This window comes from Vicugna pacos, chromosome 19, assembly GCF_048564905.1.
Source record: "Vicugna pacos chromosome 19, VicPac4, whole genome shotgun sequence".
NCBI lineage: Eukaryota > Metazoa > Chordata > Mammalia > Artiodactyla > Camelidae > Vicugna > Vicugna pacos.
This window is the reverse complement of record NC_133005.1, coordinates 39,174,868-39,192,838: the sequence shown is the minus strand read 5'-3', so window position 1 is coordinate 39,192,838 and position 17,971 is coordinate 39,174,868. Positions and strand designations below refer to the sequence as shown.

Genomic DNA, 17,971 nt, shown 5'->3' with positions numbered 1-17,971 from the left:
TGTCTCTTGAAGCAGCAGGCTTTGTGGAAAAGCAGTCAGGGAAAATTTCTTGGAAAGGATGGCCTCCCCACCTAAGTGTGCACAGGCGGTCCGACTGCAGCGTGCCTGCTGGCCTCAGGGCTCCACCCATGAGAATCTCAGTTTTCTTATTTGCTTTTAAGACCCATCCTCTTTTTTCCCTTTCTTTTTAAATTCTTCCTCTTCTTTTCTCCCCTCCCTTCCTCCCTTCTCTCCCTCCCTTTTTTTTTTGTTTTTCATTCTTTCTTTCCATCTTTTTTTTTTTTTCTGTAGCTGATTCTACCATAGGTCAGAGGTCAGCAACTTTTTTCCTGCAGAGAGCCAGTGAGTAAATATTTTAGGGTTTGTGGGACAAGGGGCAAAATCGAAGACATTGTGCAGGTACTTATACAACAAGCAGGAAAACGTAATTTTTTTCCAACCATTTAAAATATGTTAAAATTATTCTTAGTTCGCTGGCTGCACAAAATGAGCTGTGGGCTGGATCTGACCCACTGGTTGTAATTTGCTGACCCCTGCTTTGGGTCATCATTAAGTTGTTAATTTCCTAAAGTAACATGATTACGTTTATAATCCAGATGCTTCGAAAATCACAGGGCCTCCTCACCATGTTCATCCTTCACGCTCCCAACCAGAATTCTAAGAGCACACACTCTCCAAAAGACCCAGATTAGAATTCCAGCTTTGCCAAGAAATGTGCAACTTCAGGCAAGTTACTTAACCTCTCTGTGCTTCAACGGCACCATCTCCAAAATAAGAGCCCCCTTCTCACAGGATCACTCTGAAGCACAGAGTGAGTGTATAAGTAAAACACTCAGTACAGGGCCCGGCATATAGTCAGTGTCAAATTACCTTTATTACTCTGATAGCATAGGGAGTAGAAGCGGGGATACTTCCTACTGCAAAAAAAAAAAAAAAAAAAAAAAAAAAGAAAAAGAAAAAGAAAAAAGATAAGCAAAGTGCATGCATTCTCTGATCCCTGGAGATCCATTTGGTGGCAAACTTCATGCCAAAGGGAAGGGAGCTGGAGGAAGATAATCTTGGGCATTTTCCGAGTGTGCTTATGCAAACAGGATGCCATAAATGTCTCTTTGGAGAAGGAACCCACCACTTTTGCCTGGTGATTTACTGGGACCCTCTGCTTTTGTTCAAATAGGTTTTCCTGCCTCAGCTCTTCAGCGATTCTGCTGCAAGCCATGCCCCATACAGTACAAAGTCTGTCTGCGTGCCCTACATAATATGCGATGTGAAGAAGCGCTGTTAAAGAGGCTTCCTGTTTTGGTTTCCTCACTGGCACCGGGAGCGATGTGGAAGTCTCCAGAGGACTCACTTAACATGCACACAAAACCGGAACCAGAGTAGAGCCTGGCGTGCACAGCTCCAGAACTTTAAATGCCCCTGGCAGGGACTTCTCTCTTTCCTCTCCCGCTTTCTCTTGCTCCCTTTTGATGTTTCCTCTTTCTTTCAGCCTATCCTTGACAGTAAGTGCAATCACATCACACACAAGTTTCTTTGGAAAGCCCCCTTTTTAATGATCTGGCAGCCGGTAGACACTGAAAGGCCTTCCAGAAAAAATTTCAATCCCTCTTCCCACAGCTTCCGCAAGCCCCAGTGATAAATGACACCTCTCATTCTGTCACAGACAAGGAGCACAGACGGGGGACGTCAGTGATGTATGGCTCACCAGAACAGGAAATCAACTTTTTTTTTCCCCCCCAAAAACCTAAAAGAGCTGACCAGGACATTGTCAGGGTCCTACTCCAAAGGCCTCGCCTAAGAGACAGTCTGAGAGACTGAAAAAGTTTTAGTTCAGGAAGAAAAAAAAGTAATAAAAGGCTGAGCTCAAGTCCAGGAGAAATATGTATTTACGGAGAATTGGCATACAAGAAAGCTGCAGATTGCTTTGGCATTGTTTATTTCTTTGTGGTGCCCTGGATATTAGCCAAATTTTCACCTACATTAGTGATTTATGGAGGAAAAGGTTCAGCCCTGCTCTGTGAGATTTCTATTTTCCGTCTGGAGCCGCAGAAAAAAAAGTGAGTCAGGATTTGCTTGTCAAGCCTGAATTACCCCGTTTTACACTGCCCCCAACGAAAAGCAATAAAATTCCCAATGCCCCTCGAGGGATTCCCTCCACACAAAGATTGTCCCCTGAAGATTAACAGCCTTGCCTTTTTATGCTGATGGCAATCACAGCAAAGAGCTGGAAGTGGCTTCTTTCTCTTTAACTGTATTTTTCCCTATTTTGTTTCACACTCCTCCTCCCCCCACCTCTATGATCCATACATACTGAATTCAAAAACCCTTTTTTCCCCCCTTCTATTGAAAACCTCTGCACTTAGATCCACTTGGGGCTTCGATTTAAAAGGCAAACTTGGTCTCATCACCAAGTTGAATCTGAACACACACTGGGTGTCAGGTCTATACTAGCTACAAAACAGGAAACGGAGCAATAGATGCCTAGACTCTTTCGGTGTGGAATTTCTCAACCTCAGCGCTATTGACATAGGGGTCAGATCATCCTCTGGGTGGGGGTGGGGGGCTGTCCTGTGCACTGAAGGATGTTTAACAGCGTCCCTGGCCTCCGTCCACTAGATGCCAGTATACCATTTCCCGCACCCTCCCCCACACTCTCTGCTTGGTTGTGACAATAAAAAAATGTCCCCAAACAATGCCAAATGTCTCCTGGGAAACAAAATTGCCCCTAGTTGAGAACCACTGTTCTAGAAGTTTGAAATCAAATCTCCAAAGAAAAATAACACTCATGGGATTTATGGGGAAGAACTGAAGTTGATGGGCAATTAAATACTAAATGCTATGACATAAAAAGAATATATAAGCAATAGGAATTTAGGGACTTGCCAAAAGGGACTTTCGTACTTCCCAGGTTTGTGCAAATGCCTCTATTTAAGCTGCATATCAAAAATAAAATCTTGCTGCTAGACACAGAGCCACCACTTATTTTGTGCATGTTTTGTGTATAGATATGCCTGAACTGAATACTGAAAGGCTATAGCATGTTTAAAAAAAGAGAGAGAGAGAAATCTTAGTTTCAGACAAATCATATTAAAATATTGAAACGGTGGGAGATGGCAACCAGCAATCAAAAATCTCTTCTCTTTTCCAGTGATATTCAGAAATGATATAAAAAGTTTTGGTAATTAATAAATTATTATTTATTAAACAAGATTATTAAACCATTGTGAACACTGAAGGTTCTAAATTGGATTGAAGAAGACAGGACTAAAATTACATTTTTGTGTCTATGCCTTCTTTGTAGATGATAACACAAAAATGTTAATATACAAATCTTCTAAATCCCAAATAGGGTTTATACAGCTATGTTAAAAACATTCTTTGACCTACCCAATAAAACAGAGGATAAAAAGGAAGCTGAGCCCAATTTCTAGACACCATATATAATCTGTAAAGCTTTCAGCCATCAGGTGTTGCCAACAGATATCAAAGGCAGTTTGGAAGATTCAGAAGGATTTAACCATGTAGAAAGACAATAATGGGAATAACAATGGAAAACAATGCATATATTTTATATACATATATGTGTGTGTGTATATATATAAAGCTCAGCTATGATCACAAAGAATAAAAACAAAAAACATATAATTAATATATCAGACACAAAAAGCAACCTTAGCACAAAAATGGAAGGAGGAAAGACCTCAATGAATCAAGAAGAATTAGAGGCCATTGCAAAATGTAGCCATTTCCATCAGTTAGAGAAAGTACCACAGATGCTTTGTAAATACCAACTGTTTAACCTGCGGAATTACAAGGTAAACAATTTCGGTTGGCATTACTGCTGTCAATACGGGCACTGAAACCCCTTTCATCAGGATGTTAAAAATGAGAGTACCCTGTATCTCCCCACTTTCCCCACCTCCCTACGAACCAGCTGGTGGAATCTGTTTTTCATTGTACTGGATTCTATCTTGGTCAATTTAAGACAGACCATCCTTTGTTCACACAACACCGCCTTGCCTATCAATGGGGATCCTAATAAAATTTTATGCTGTTGTAGGACTTTTCTGTCTCATCCTCACCTCCTGGTCTTGCATCATGTTGAGGGCAATTACACATTTATTTATTACACATCCCCAAATATAAAACCGTGAAAACTATACCAAAGACAGCAGCTTTTCAATCATCCATCAAGATATACCAGTTTCAAAAGACAATCCCTGCACCACATCCTGAAGGTCATTACTCACTCTCGAAAGCTCATTTCAAAGGCCTCCTTCATCTCTTGATGTCGTTAGATAGTGTGTGCGCCAAAGTGCTGCTTGGGGATCTCAATAACTCCACGTTCTCTCTCTCAGCGTATGATTAGTGGGAGGTGTGGGCACCAATTGAGGCTGTGTCTACACAATGCCAAAACAGCCCGTAGAGAAATGAAACTGTCCATCACACAATGGGAGGATTTAGCTACATGATGCAAACTGCATTGACCCATCTCCCCCCCCACCCCCTTCCCCACTGCGTCGACTGATTATCTGAGTTCATTCTGAGTATCTTTGAGTGGATCTGCTTAACATGCTAGATTTGAAATGGACCACGGAGATGACCATCTGGCGGTGCTCAAACTGACCCCTTCGCATAGGCTAGTTTCCCTGGTCATCACGCTCTCGCCCAGCTCAACACATTGAGCACTTGGATCTACCTTTTCCTGAAGCTTCAAGATCTCCTAGACATTTTAGTTTTGTGAGCCAAAATGTTTTTCCCACCTTTTGATACTTTGCTCAAGCTAGACAGTACTCCAGGCGCTTTATATGCTTTAATTATCTCATTCAATCATTACAACAGCCCCAGGAGGCAAGTGCCACTATTATCCACATTAGACTTCAATAGCGCCCTCTGCACGTCTCCTAGGCAAAGACCTCTCCCCACCAAGCATGCCTGCTCAATGTCTGTGCTCCTCTGGCTGAGGGCAATTGTCCACTCTGAGGGCGTGTGTGGCTTGCACACAAGGCAAGCTGGAAACGCTGGAAAGGAATGCCCCAGGAAGAAGTCCCGGGGCCATGGCAGATGGAGATCTGGTGGAGAGCTGTCCCAGCACCCTTGGCCCTCACCTAGAACAGCTCTGAAATGCGTGTACTACACCGGCTCCCAGGGTGCCCCGGCAGCCTCAAGCTCCAGGCAACCACCTGGGTAACTTACTGGATCACTCACTCTTTATTAATATCCATCTCCTCCCTGCATTACTTCTCCACCCACCTCTTGGTGGTTCCTAGGATCAACAACCAAATAAAGTATTCGTACTCAAATTCTTGTTTCTGGGTTTCATTCTGGAGGAACACAAATGAAGACAGCACAGTTGTATAGATAAGAAAACAAAGGCAGAGGCATTGAACACCTTGCCCAGGGGCACAGAATTGCTGTTCTTTTCACATCAATACATGGAATTTCTACAGGGCCCTGGTCCTCCTCCAACTTACTTCCTTTAAAAGAAAGTGAAGCTGCTTATGACGGACCAACTGCTTCCAACATGCCCTGGTCTGAGGAACCCTGAGAGAAATCCCTCTTGGACTCATCTTAAGACCCAAGCATGAGGCTGCTGGAACCCTGGGATGACACAGGCACTGTGACCCTTTATTTGTCTCCCTTCAGGCTTTGTCCCTCAGGACGCTCAGGCCTGAATTTTTGCTCCAATTTTAGTTGCACACATTTCTGTGAAATTACATTTCTCCTAATTTAATTTTATTGTTTTAACAATATTTAACTTTGCTATTGTTTCTTCTCTCATCTTCCTTTTTAAATCATTATAACCTGTGTGAATTATTGTACCTTGACTCAGTTCTATTAGGGGAAAGTTTTGTAATACTTCTGATATCATATGTGTAACATATTATATGAGAAATGATCATACATAATAAATATTATAACATATTGTAATTATAATGCATAATAAATATTATATATGTAAGTTTTAACTTATCTGTTAAACATTGCACCATTTAGTACCAGAGATCTTGAGTCAATGTGTTTATCCATAGAACCTCACAGTATGGGCATCACAGCATTATATTTGGAGCACAGCTTGAGAGCCAGACTCCGTGAAGTCAAATCTCAGCTCCATGAATTATGAGTCATTAGGTAGCTTACTTAACATCTCTGTGCCTCAGTTTCCTCACTAGTACAACAAGTAATAGTAACATTCGGGGCCACTGCAGGATTAAAGGAGTTAAAATGTATACAGTGATGAATTACAAGAGTAACTGGCATGCAGTAAACATTATAGTGCTAGCTGTTATCATTACAAGGCAACTCTAAATCAAGATTATTACAATTATTTCTGTGAAGAGTATGTTTGTCAGGGGCATCAGCAGTTGGTCCCACAGAATATTAAAGCCAACTTTACTGTCCAGCTGTCAGCTATAAAGGGTGCCCTAAAGTTTTCCGAAGTTTCCACATAGGAAACTGTGAATATCAGATTTCAGTAAACATGGAAGATTCCGGGTGAGGAATCAGCCCCTTGTTGAAGCCTGTGACAGGCTGTGAGTAAATGTCTCATGTGCTTTCCTTCCCATAGGCGCCTTAATAAATTCTGGCTTAAATGGTAGATGTATTTTCAATTCTAATAGTATTCACATATGCCTCACTTGGTAAATAGCACTTGTGCAAAAAAGTGCATTGGGGAGAAAAGCCCCAAACACTTGTCTTCAACTTTGCAAAGCCGTGGGTCACGTCAGCCCCCGATGGAGGCAACGTTCCCAATGCGATCTGACACAATTCAAATACGATGCGCCAAGACACCAGCGAGTAAGCAAAAAGAACACTCTATTTTTGGCCCAAGTGCTCATTATCATCTTAGATGCAAACGGCCCTGATTTGTGATAGTATTAAGTGGAGCAATTCTTTTTTTCATCCTGTTACTGCTATTGGTTTCTAGATGTGTTTGGAGAACTTCTCAATGGCCAGGCGTCTCAAGAGTTTTCTGAATTCTACCCTTTGGGAAGCACTCACCAGCAGGGTAGGTCACAACCCTGACAGGTTTAGCACAGAGGCTGCCCACGAACAGCAACTCTTCAGAATGAAATGAAAGAATCAGACAAGGCAGGAGGCTGTTTTGCACCTGATGGGGACATTCCAGCATTTGTTTTAATGATGCCTGGCTCTATTCCTCCTTCTTCCGGTAACAAGACTCCAGTTTAATTCTAGAGCAGCCTCCCCCTTGGTCTTAATTCCTGTGGTTCAGGTGGGGCGCACCATGTGACTCAGAGCTAGCCAATCAGAACACAGCTTACCACTGACCACAGTGATTGGTTAAAGAGGGGCCATGTGACATGATCAGGCCCAATGAGATTGAACTAGCCATCACCTCTCCTTCCCCCTCCCCCCCCCACCGCATTTGGAAGAGAAGCTCGTGGTGTTCTTTTCTGCTTTGTCTGAATCTGGAAGCCTCGTGGAGCTTCTCGGGCCACGGCAGGAATTCTGAGGATGAAGGTAATACAAAGAAAGGCAAACACTCTGAAGAGAGTGGAATGGAGTTTATTTCATTCCTTGGACCAGACTAGAACTGAGGGCTACTACTCCTGTGCAGTTCAATCACGTGAGCCAAGTATCTTTCTTTTTTCTTTTCTTTTCTTTTCTTTTTTTTTTTTTTCTTAAGCCATTTGAGGTGAGTTTTCCATCACTGGCAACAAAGGGGGAAAAAAAAGTCCAGATTCAGGGATGGCATTGAAAAGTCCACGGCTACAAAAGATGAGTGTGGTCTTAAAACTTGCAAGCAGACCCGCTTCCCACCACATCCACTTTTTGCAGCCCAGAGACGGAGATGAACCTGGTGCCCGGTGGCTGTCGTGAGAGGTGCCACCTCGTAGTTCGGCTCCCGTCAACACTCCTTCCTGGTGTTGGAGGCGCTGTGGCTTGCTGAGCCCTTAGCTCCTATCAGCAGAAACACTTCATCACCCTGACATGCTGATATGCTAAATGAATAAGTGCGAAGCACGGCGGGGTCACCCAGAAGTTAACTGGAGGGATTATAAGGGACGGTAGACACACTTGAGCACGGAGGGCCCTGATAGGTGCAGAAAGCGCAGCAAATGGTGCTCAGGCCCGGCGCCCGTCGGCTGCACACCCCCTTGCAGCCCTGACAGCCGAGTTCTAAACAGTTAAATATGAAACTGTCAACAAGGCCCTGTCTTAATAACCAAACTTGAGGCCTTTTATCCCGGAAGATTTATGAAGTAATTTTAAAGAGATCCAAGCAAACATCTGTCAATAAATTGAATGCCGGCTACAGGATTTACAAGCAAGACAAGAATTTCTCATTAAGTGCACATTAACACGGTGGGGATCATAAATAGAAGGAGGCCCGGATGCGAGCCTCTCTAGCTGTCATTAAAACACTATCTAAGAACTAATGAGGAAGAGATGGAAGGGTACTAATGACGCCTTGGGCTCCCAACCTTCGGCAGCCGAAAAGGGCTGCGCGGAGTCAGACGACTCCGGGGAGGCGGGAAGCTGGCCAGGTGGCTCCTGGCATCTTGCTCAGCTTTCTGCTCAGGGGCTGCGGGTCCCCCTCTACCACGGGGGCATCGGAATTAAGCTCCCAGAACTCCCATGACGGTTTAATTTTAAATGATCCCAAACACACACACGCAACAAATATTCCCATTCCACTTGCTTCCTGCAGGGTGCTGTGCTAAATAACCTCCCCGGTGCAAGGAGGAACGTTTGGAAACTTATCTTTGGCTGAAACTGCCTTTGACAGGCAGAGAGGTAAGTCTTCACTGCAGGCAGATGTGGCAAAAAAAAAAAAGGGGGGGGTTGGGGAAAGGCCTTGAAGGTCCCAGTGTTCCACACCTTCCCCCAACTCACCCCCTTCTCTGGGCTAAGTCTTCCCAGCATGCTTTGCCCTCATGGCTGTCTTTATACCCAGAGTTATTCACAGATCAGAGCCACCAACAGTAGATCAGGGGCGTTGACTAGACCAGAAACCTGCAAAGGTCATTGGGAAGCTAGTTTGGGTCATGATCAGTCTGGTTGGTGCCTGGAAAACTGAGGGGATGTTGCTGGGGTGGTCAGAATGTGGAACTAAACCAGGAAGCCACTCACTCTGTGACGGAGGTCAAAGTCACTCTTTATCTTTTGGTTTTATTCAGAACACCTATATCATAATATATCATTATATTAACATATTACAATGTAAGATAACATTATATTATATTGATACAGGTTATCAATATACATCTATATGTATTGCTCCTTTTTTCTTCTGTCCCCACTTGAGTTAACTCTTTATGAAGGCAAGAGTTGCTGCTCTTTTGCTCAGCACTATGCCCACAGAGCCTAGAACAGTACCTGGCGTAGAGTAGGCATTCAATAAATATTTACTCTATGAATAAATCAACAAATGAGTGAAAGAGCAACTAACAACCCTCCAATCCAGCTAGGTCAAAATACGGCCAAATAAAAAAGTACATGGTTGAGTGAAAATTAAGAGGATACAAGCAGATAACTTTTGTAATTTTCCTAAAAATTTTCAAATGCTGACAAATATGAAACAAACAAACAAAAAGCTTCTGAGGGTACCTAAAGCCAGTAGGTAATGTTTGGTGTGAATCCAAGAAGCAGACAAAGTGATTGGGTTGGGACATAATATTATCAAAGGAACCAAAAAAAAAAAAAAACAAGGACCAAGTTTTGCACATGACATGCATTGTCATTAGGAATGTAAATGTAATGATGAATTATCGTAAATTATAGTAATGCCTTTGAGGCCTGGCCACGTGCTAGCCACTCTACTACATCCTTTAACTGACACTAAAGATTGCATTTTTGATCACTATACACTTGCATGTACAATTGAAGGCAAGAATCTGGCCAGGTGCACAGAATTAGACTGATTTGTGTTAAATGGACAGTGAGAATTCAGGAAAAGAAAGAAAATCAGAAAGGCAAAAAGTGCCAATGCAGGGGAGGACAGGATGGGAAATCTTGTCTAAAGGAAAGCCTTTGCTTTGATGGGGCCTCCCCCAGAAGTGGGCAACCTGGCTTTCTCAGCCCACCTTGCAGTCTCTGCAAAGAAAAACTGAGACAATCTGTCGACCAAATAGAAGGCGTATTCAGACGCCATTTATTCAAGAAATACCAAGTACTACTATGTGCCAGGCCCTGTCTGAGGGGTGGGTGCTGCATTGAACAAAATACACTCAGTCTCTGCTCTAGTGAAGCCAGGAGCCTGGGAGGAGAGATGTGGAGAGCAAGCAGTTAAAGTAAGTCGTATGTGTGCACGAGGACACATCTGTGCTGCTGTGTCACTGTTTCTAAGGGTAAATGTTTCAGAGTAATTTAAGGAAGAAAAGATAGTTACAGCTAAGTAGCTTGAGAAACACTGTCAGAACAACTTTTTGAGACCCACTTAGCAGGGAAGATGGTGCATCGTGATTACTTTCTTTTGGCAGATGAGTTGCGTGTGAGACCTCACTCTCTGGCTGACACCCTCCCATTGAAGAAAAAAGCTGCCTTGATTCACTTAGCTATTTATTTCTTCATTTGTTCAAGAAAGACGTGAGCTCTTTTCTATGCACTAAGCCCACCATTGGCCAATGGAGACACAGAGATTTAGGTACAGCTTTGTGGGTTCATCAGTTCTGGGGATGGAAAAGATACTCAAATAGCCAGAATACTGAATGTTGAAAGTAGCTGTACAGCAGAGCATAGGAACGCAGGCCTGGTGAATTCTACCTGAGGAAGTCAGAGAAGAGTTCACAGAGATTGGCACATCTGCACTGGGTTTTGAAGGATGTTTAGAAGTCCACTAGGTAGAAAAATACAACCTAGATAAAGGGAACAATATTTTGAGGGGTGAAAGGTGGAAGTACACACATATGGAAGCTTTAATATGGTAGGAAAACTGCAGAGTATTTGATGTGAGTAAAAGCAAAAAGGAAGTTCTTGTTGAAGAAAGCTGGTAGAGGGGGACGGGCAGGCATGAAGGCTGTTTTTTATGTTTGGGGGGAACTGATACAGGAGGTATCTTGAATGATGGGTTGAGGGGTTTGGACTTTGTATCTCTGCCAGTATTGTCCAAGCTGCGGTCATTTTTTTTTGCTGACTTAGGAATTTATTTTTTAAGCAACCCACTTAAAAAACACGTTTGATTAAATTTATTTAAAAGGATAAGTCAACATCATGAATGGAAAATCAGGCTCACTATAAAAAAGATACAACTATAAAAATAAACATGTAATTATTTAAATAAACAGTATTCATTTTTATATTTTCCCCAAATCATCTCATACGTTTTCGGAAACGTTGATTGGAACTCTGGGGCTCACAGTATACACCACAGTATACACGATCAGATGAGCACTGTGCTCTACATGATACTTCTGTTGCCAATAAGAACGGATTAGAGAGGCTGGAAGCAGAGAGCAGTCAGGAGGTGAGGATATTAATGCATTGGCAAGGTGACGAAGCCTTGGATGAAGCAGTGGTGCTGGGGGTAAAGAGGGACCCATTTGAGAGCCATTTCAGAGGTCGACCAAACAGGATTTAGTGGCAGATTAGATGTGGGGGGAGAGGGATGATGGCAGTTGTGACGGGCTAGACTTGGCTCCTTAATGGAGGGGCAGTTCCTGACAGCCATTTGCAAAGTGATTCCATTTATATCAGAGTCATTCGCAGAAGCTTAGAATCTTGAGCTCTCCAAGGCATAAAACACAGTTATGTAAGCTCCGGGAGCTGAATTCTTGATGACAGAGCCAGCAAGATCCTTCCTGAGGAAAACTATTTACTCGATATACAGTGTTTAAGATGGGGGAAAAAAAAAGAAACATGACTATGTATCCATCTGCCTGCTCATCTGCAGATGCTGCATAGCTAATGGAAGAACACTGTCTGCTAGCACATCTCCCTGTATTTTGTGAAGCTAATTCTTTGATTTTTAGCTACTGAAGTGTTATTATCAATGATAAAAGCAACAAATAATCACCAAAACATAACTACCATGAGAAACTGAAGTAGGTAATTGGTTCACTTCACGTATTTTAATTTTTCAGAACCCCAAGCCCCATCCCCCCACACATGGTGGTGTGGGGCAGGCAGATATGGGGAGAGAGGTCCCCATACACACCCCCGACCCCCATGAATAACCTCTTCCCGAGATTATTAAGCAGTTTCACCAGATCATCTCTTTTCTTCATTTTGCTTCTGTACGTTAAGATCTGAATATTTCACTTAACAAGAAAGATAGGGAAGGGGGGAGATCCCAGCAGTCATTTGAATCTGTTAGAAATAAGAAAAATCAGGGAAAAAATTCCAAACATCTTTTTCTTCCTTTTCCTCCCTCGGTAGATTTTTTTTTTTAATGTAATGGTGTAACATGATGCCTTTCTTAGGGTAAAGCAATTTGCATCACTTTAAGGAGTAAAAGGAAACTATAATACGAAGTTTATTTAAACTACTGAGAGAGAAGGGATTTGAAACTCTATCTAAAACCAAGAGAAGCACAAACAGCTGGAAAGTTCTAGTGTTTAGGGGTGGGGGATGGAGGCTGGGTAGACAGGGGCTTTGGAGACCACAGCAGGACCACCTGCTTTGGGCGTTACCTTAAGGGGACCTTCAGCTTCCTTCCCCATAAAGCAGGGGTAGGAGTGCCTGCCGCTGCGGTTTCAGGAGAGTTGATGAGGTGTTGGGTGTGAGTGTCCTGTTCAGTGCCTGGCACGTAGCAGGCAGCCAGTAAATGGTGGAAGGAGCTGTGGTTTTTATTACTCCTGGGAGTTCACCTGCCATTTACGCTCAAACTAATTTAAAACTCCCCTCGTGACTAGCTCTCCTATCCCTTGATTTTCTCAATACATTAATTTGGTAAATTCATGCACTACATAAACTCTATCTAAACCTGAAGTACTAGCAATGGTATCATAAAACATTCTGAACTAGCACCATTTCAAAGTCTTCATTCTTGGGAGAACGGATCAACAAACTGTACATCCATATAATGGAACACTCCTGAGCATTAAAAAGGACCGATCTGACATGTGAAAACTAGCATGGATCACAAAGGCATTATGTATGAAAGAAGCCAGTCCCACAAGGTTAATTACTGTAGAATTTCATCTGTGTACATTATCAGAAAGACAAAATATAGTGAAGGAGAGCTGGGGGGGGGGTAGCAGGGAGGAGGGAAGTGTGAGCACAGAGGGAAGGAGGAGGGAGTTCTTTGGAGTGATGGAACTGTTCCCTGTGCTGACTGTTGTGGTCATAATACAAATCTATACATGAATTAAAATTCATAGAATTATATGCCACCAGAGAAAGTCAATTTTACCATATGATAATTTCAAAAGTAAAATTAAAAACATCCAGACACAAAGTCATCATTCTCGGCATTCCATTTTAGGCACAAGGCAAAAACAAAAACAAAAGCAAGAAACAGCGCTACAACTCCTGTGTGTGTGTGTGTGTGTGTGTGTGAACCAGAGAAAGAAAGAGAGTGCAGATATCACATATAAATTATATGAGCATGGAGTCAAGTGTGAAGCTCGCTTCCAGGTAATTTACTTGGATTATGTGTCCAGGGCCGGTATGGAAAGTACAGTGAGCCTGGGATGGGGCCAGGGATGTGGGAGTCAAGCATAAAAAGAGGGAAAAGATGACTAATTAGAATTTAAAAGCAGCAACTACAATATGATCCTATTTATGTAAAATTATGCATATATGCAGATTCATGAAGACATCAAATTGCATATACTGCTATGTGGCTATAGAATTTTAAGTGTGGCCATGCTATAGCGTTAAGTAGGAAAAGCATGTTTTGAAGGAATTTGCAGAGGGTGCAGCTCATTCAGAAAATACAGACAGATGAGTTGAAAACTTTGAGATAAATCAGCTCTTCCCTTTAGAAATTCCCAGATCCCCTTATTTCAGTTTGTAAGCAGAAAAAAGCAAAGTGTCGAATTGCCAGATAATTTATTGGCACGTAGTGCTCCAGGTAAAATGAACACTGGATATACCGCAGAGTCAGAAAAAAAAAAGTACTCTTTGATACAAAACCTTTCAATTTAATATCTCAACATGGTTTGCTAACATTAATTGGCTCATCCACCCAAATACTCCTTGTGGACAATTTCAAAGAAAGAAAAATTTGCTCCATTTTCCAGGTAGAGATGAGGACAGCAGCCCAGTGTCCTCGTTGCGGGTGGGCCTGGGGTTTTCTGAGAACTTCTTTACGTGCCATCTCACCCTGTCCACATATTGGCCTGGCCTGTGAATCATGCCCACTTTACAGGCAGGAAAAGTGAGGCTCACAGGAGTCGATGACTGACCTTTCACATGAGTAGAATGTCTTAGTTTTTCAAGGTATTTTCATGGGTGTCTCTGCACCAGATAGTATCAAGGACTTGTCCATGAAACATGTGGCCTACATTTTTAAGAAGAATGGAAACAAATCTATCAAGAATGCAAGGACAGCATTCTTATAAAAGATCCTACGAGGACAGGCTGTTCAAATCTGCTTGTTCTAGAAGACAAAGGGTTAGGCTAAACAGACCTTTTGGTCCGGAATATACCCCATAGTCAGTGTCAGGAATGTTGATAAGGATAAATCAAGAACACAGAGCATTACTGGCCTTGAAACCATGGAGTCTACAAAATTAGGACAGTTTTCTCAATACTATATTTGGTGATGTGATAGGGTTTATTGGAATGACTGGATGTTCAGTTGATTTTTAGTGGTTTAGCTCAGAACACTGACTATCATAGAACTCAATATAAATAAAAATGTACACAGACAAAGAAAACAAACTTACCGTTACTGGGTGGGGAAGGGGTGGGAAGGGATAAATTGGGAGTTCGAGATTTGCAGATACTAACTAATATATATAAAATAAATAAACAACAAGCTCATACTGTATAGAGAACTATATTCAATATCTTCTAATAACTAACGGTGAAAAGAATATGAAAACAAATATATGTATGTTCATGTATGACTGAAGCATTATGCTGTACAGCAGAAATCGACACAACATTGTAAACGAACTATACTTCAATTATATATATATATATATATATATATATATATATATATATATATACCGTAAAAAGTAAAAATACACATTTTTTAATAGCGCTACCCATTCAAGCTCTGTGCTCAGGATGTAACTACGTGTCCACTTGTGTCACCTAGCTCTACAACAGTCTGATTTTCTTTTAATAGAAGTCAGTGTTACATTTTCTCCCCCTGGGGCAAGGATGTGTCTACCAGTGTTACATTTTCTACCCTGGGGGCAAGTGATGAGCACGAGGAAGAGACACAGGTTGGGGAGACATTGGATGGAGCTGGCTCAAACCAGGTATATTAGCCTGTGGCTGTCCACGTGGCACTGAGCCGTGAGGAAAATGAGATTAATTACAGGAAGCAGAGACACATCAAAGGCGAGGAAGTAGCAGATCAGAGCTTCTGGCTGAAGGAACCAAGTTGAGAAACAAATGGGGGTCATGTCAAAGTCAACAGTGATGAAGGTCAGCACAGTGAGGTGAAGCCCAGCTGGAAAGGGGGGCCCGAAGGGCTCAAAAGGTAGGAACTGGTCAAGGAATTGTGGGGCTAGACTCACACCCTGGAGGGAAGCAGAAGGCCAGAAAAATGATGCAATGAACGACAAAAAAACGATAAATTGTGATTTTGTAACAATTAAAGGCTAGCAGGGGCAGGGGGAGAGAGGAAGGACAGAGGGGAATAGAGAGATCCACAAAGGAAAAGTGGAAGACGAGGGGTGGAAAGAGAAAGGAGGAAGATGGAAGGCAGGGAATGAAGGAAACAAGGAGTCAAAAATAAAGGTTAAATGGATTTCAGAGGTAAACTGGAGTGAACATCAAATCTTGATAAATATTTTACGTCAGGACAAGCTAATTAAACATGAATTCTGTACATAAGTAATTTACTGTTTAGTGGATTTGCTTAAATCACACTGGGCTTGGCGCAAGATGATAAAGTGTCATAATATGGACACCGTAAGCAAGATGAAGCAGGTCTTGTCATGTGGATATGGCACTGAGGAGGGGAGCAGAGAGCAACAGAGAACAGAGAGGAGTAGGAATAGTAAACAGAGGTAGATCAAATGGAGAGACATGGAGGGGGGCCCTGGTTTTCCAAGATTAGAGTGGAGGGAGGAGAATTCTTTCACTTGAGGATCACAAAACCTAATGAGGGGTAAACAGGATGGTAGTGGGTTGGGAGGGGGATTCAGGTATTTTGGAGACAAGTTAAGGCTTGTCTTCAATTCTGTGGCAGTGAGGGAAGCCTCTCTCAGAATCCAGAACACTGACAGCAAGACAGGAAGACGTTCAAGAGAAGGATATGCCAGTGACGTTAAGTCATGAGAGTAAGAGAGCAGTTGTCACCCAGGCGTGAGTCATCATCCCATTCTCCAAAAAGTGGGAGAAGACTGAGGCCGGAGACCAGGACAAGGGCGCCTTCCTCTCAGGAAGGCTGCTACTCCCTGCCCCTGCTACCGCGCGCATGTTCACCCTTCGTTTGTTCTCATTCTCTCTGCCTCCCTCTGGCCTCCTCTTTCCTTTTACTTTCCCTCCCCATCTCGCCCAATTTCTCAACCTCACTTCTACCCTCTCCCTTTCTCTCTCAGTAGGGAACACAGCCTGCTTCGCTTTCACAACGCAGGGTTCTGCAGCTGGCCCCTGGAAGACAAAGTTGCCAGTGTGGTTTCTTTTTCCTCCTCCTTCTTCTTTCAGGGTCATTAAGTGCCAATGGGTGAAGAGTAACGGGTTAAAATGCAGCTCCAATTAAAGTCCTTGGATGTCACCACGCACTAACGTCAACGTATTGCTTTAGCAGCTGCAAATTACTAGAGAAAGGAAAGTTGGTTTTTGTGTGTGTGTTTCTTTTCTTTTCCAAAATCCAGAAACCTAAAGAGACTTCTTAAAAACTCACTGCAGAAAGACTGGAGCAAGAACACAGAGTGTGGGAAAGCACGGAACAGGCAGACGTGAAGCTGGGAGACTGGTTTTCCCCCAACTTTCACAGCTGGGAAGCCAGCGCTCATGATGGGCTGGATTTGATGGGGGACTCATCAGAGGACCCGGATGCTCAGCTTTTCACTTATTTTTGCAAAGCAGGTATTTTTTGCAAACAAGAATTAGAGGATGGCCTCCAGCTAAATTGCAGGGAGTCCCTGAAGAGCAAACCCTCAGAGGGGAGAATCACTGAAGAAGAAAACGAAGATGACAAGGCTGTTGCTTCTTAATAAACATGATCACATTTGCAGCATGCATTATTTATTACTTTTCTTTCACTGATTTGTTGTCCTAAAACATGTAATCTAATATGGAGAGGAGCACACACATGCCTGCACAGATGTCCTGGTGTCTTCCTTGTGTTTCACAAGAAACAAAACACATAGCGACCCCAAACGTTCAGGAGGTCTCTTTTCGATGCGGTTTACGAGTAAACTGCTTCTCGTCTCCTTGTTTTTCTTCTTTGCAAGAGGCATAAATAGAATAAAGTCATTACCAATGGAAGTGATAATATTAGTCATTAGCATCACCTCTATGTAGGGGGCTTAACACATGATGTTACCGATCCTGCAGAAGAAAAGAATATTTCCCCCATTTTGGATGCAGGGAAGTGGAGGCTCAGAGAGTTTAAGTGACTTGCTGGAAGTCACACAGCTAGAAAGTGCTGAGCTGGGATTAGAACCTGGGTGTCTGGCTACTAAAATCATGTTTTAATTGGAAAATCACACGGTCTTCGAGCAAGATGGCAAAAAATTTGACGAGGACAGTGCCTAGGTGTGAAGCAGTTTACTCTGAGTCTGGACCCGAGATCTCCACCAGCCGCCCACTCTTCAACATCTGAGTCCCTCTGAAATTAGTCAACACCATGACTTTAAAAAGAAAACAAAAAAGGAACCTCTGGCTCTGCCTGTACCTTGCCCTATAACTTTTTTTTCTTTTCTGATTTTCTTTCAGC

General features: G+C 42.7%; 1 protein-coding gene and 2 long non-coding RNA genes across 25 annotated transcripts in view; 1 reads left to right on the top strand and 2 right to left on the bottom strand.

Moving 5' to 3' along the window:
• The window catches only part of TSHZ2 (teashirt zinc finger homeobox 2), a 911,650-nt gene that overhangs the window by 254,634 nt on the left and 639,045 nt on the right, over window positions 1-17,971 (bottom strand). The window lies entirely within an intron of this gene.
• Window positions 7,479-17,104, top strand: LOC140687318 (uncharacterized). Of its 2 annotated transcripts, none has more exons than XR_012061522.1 (3): window positions 7,479-7,585; window positions 8,672-8,757; window positions 16,735-17,104. It is a non-coding gene; the product is annotated as an uncharacterized lncRNA (long non-coding RNA). The 2 variants fall into 2 exon arrangements; XR_012061521.1 differs by lacking the exon at window positions 16,735-17,104 and adding an exon at window positions 10,443-11,172.
• On the bottom strand, window positions 7,509-9,106 carry LOC140687320 (uncharacterized). The gene is made up of 2 exons (XR_012061524.1): window positions 8,857-9,106; window positions 7,509-7,669 (listed from the first exon to the last, which is right to left on the bottom strand). It is a non-coding gene; the product is annotated as an uncharacterized lncRNA (long non-coding RNA).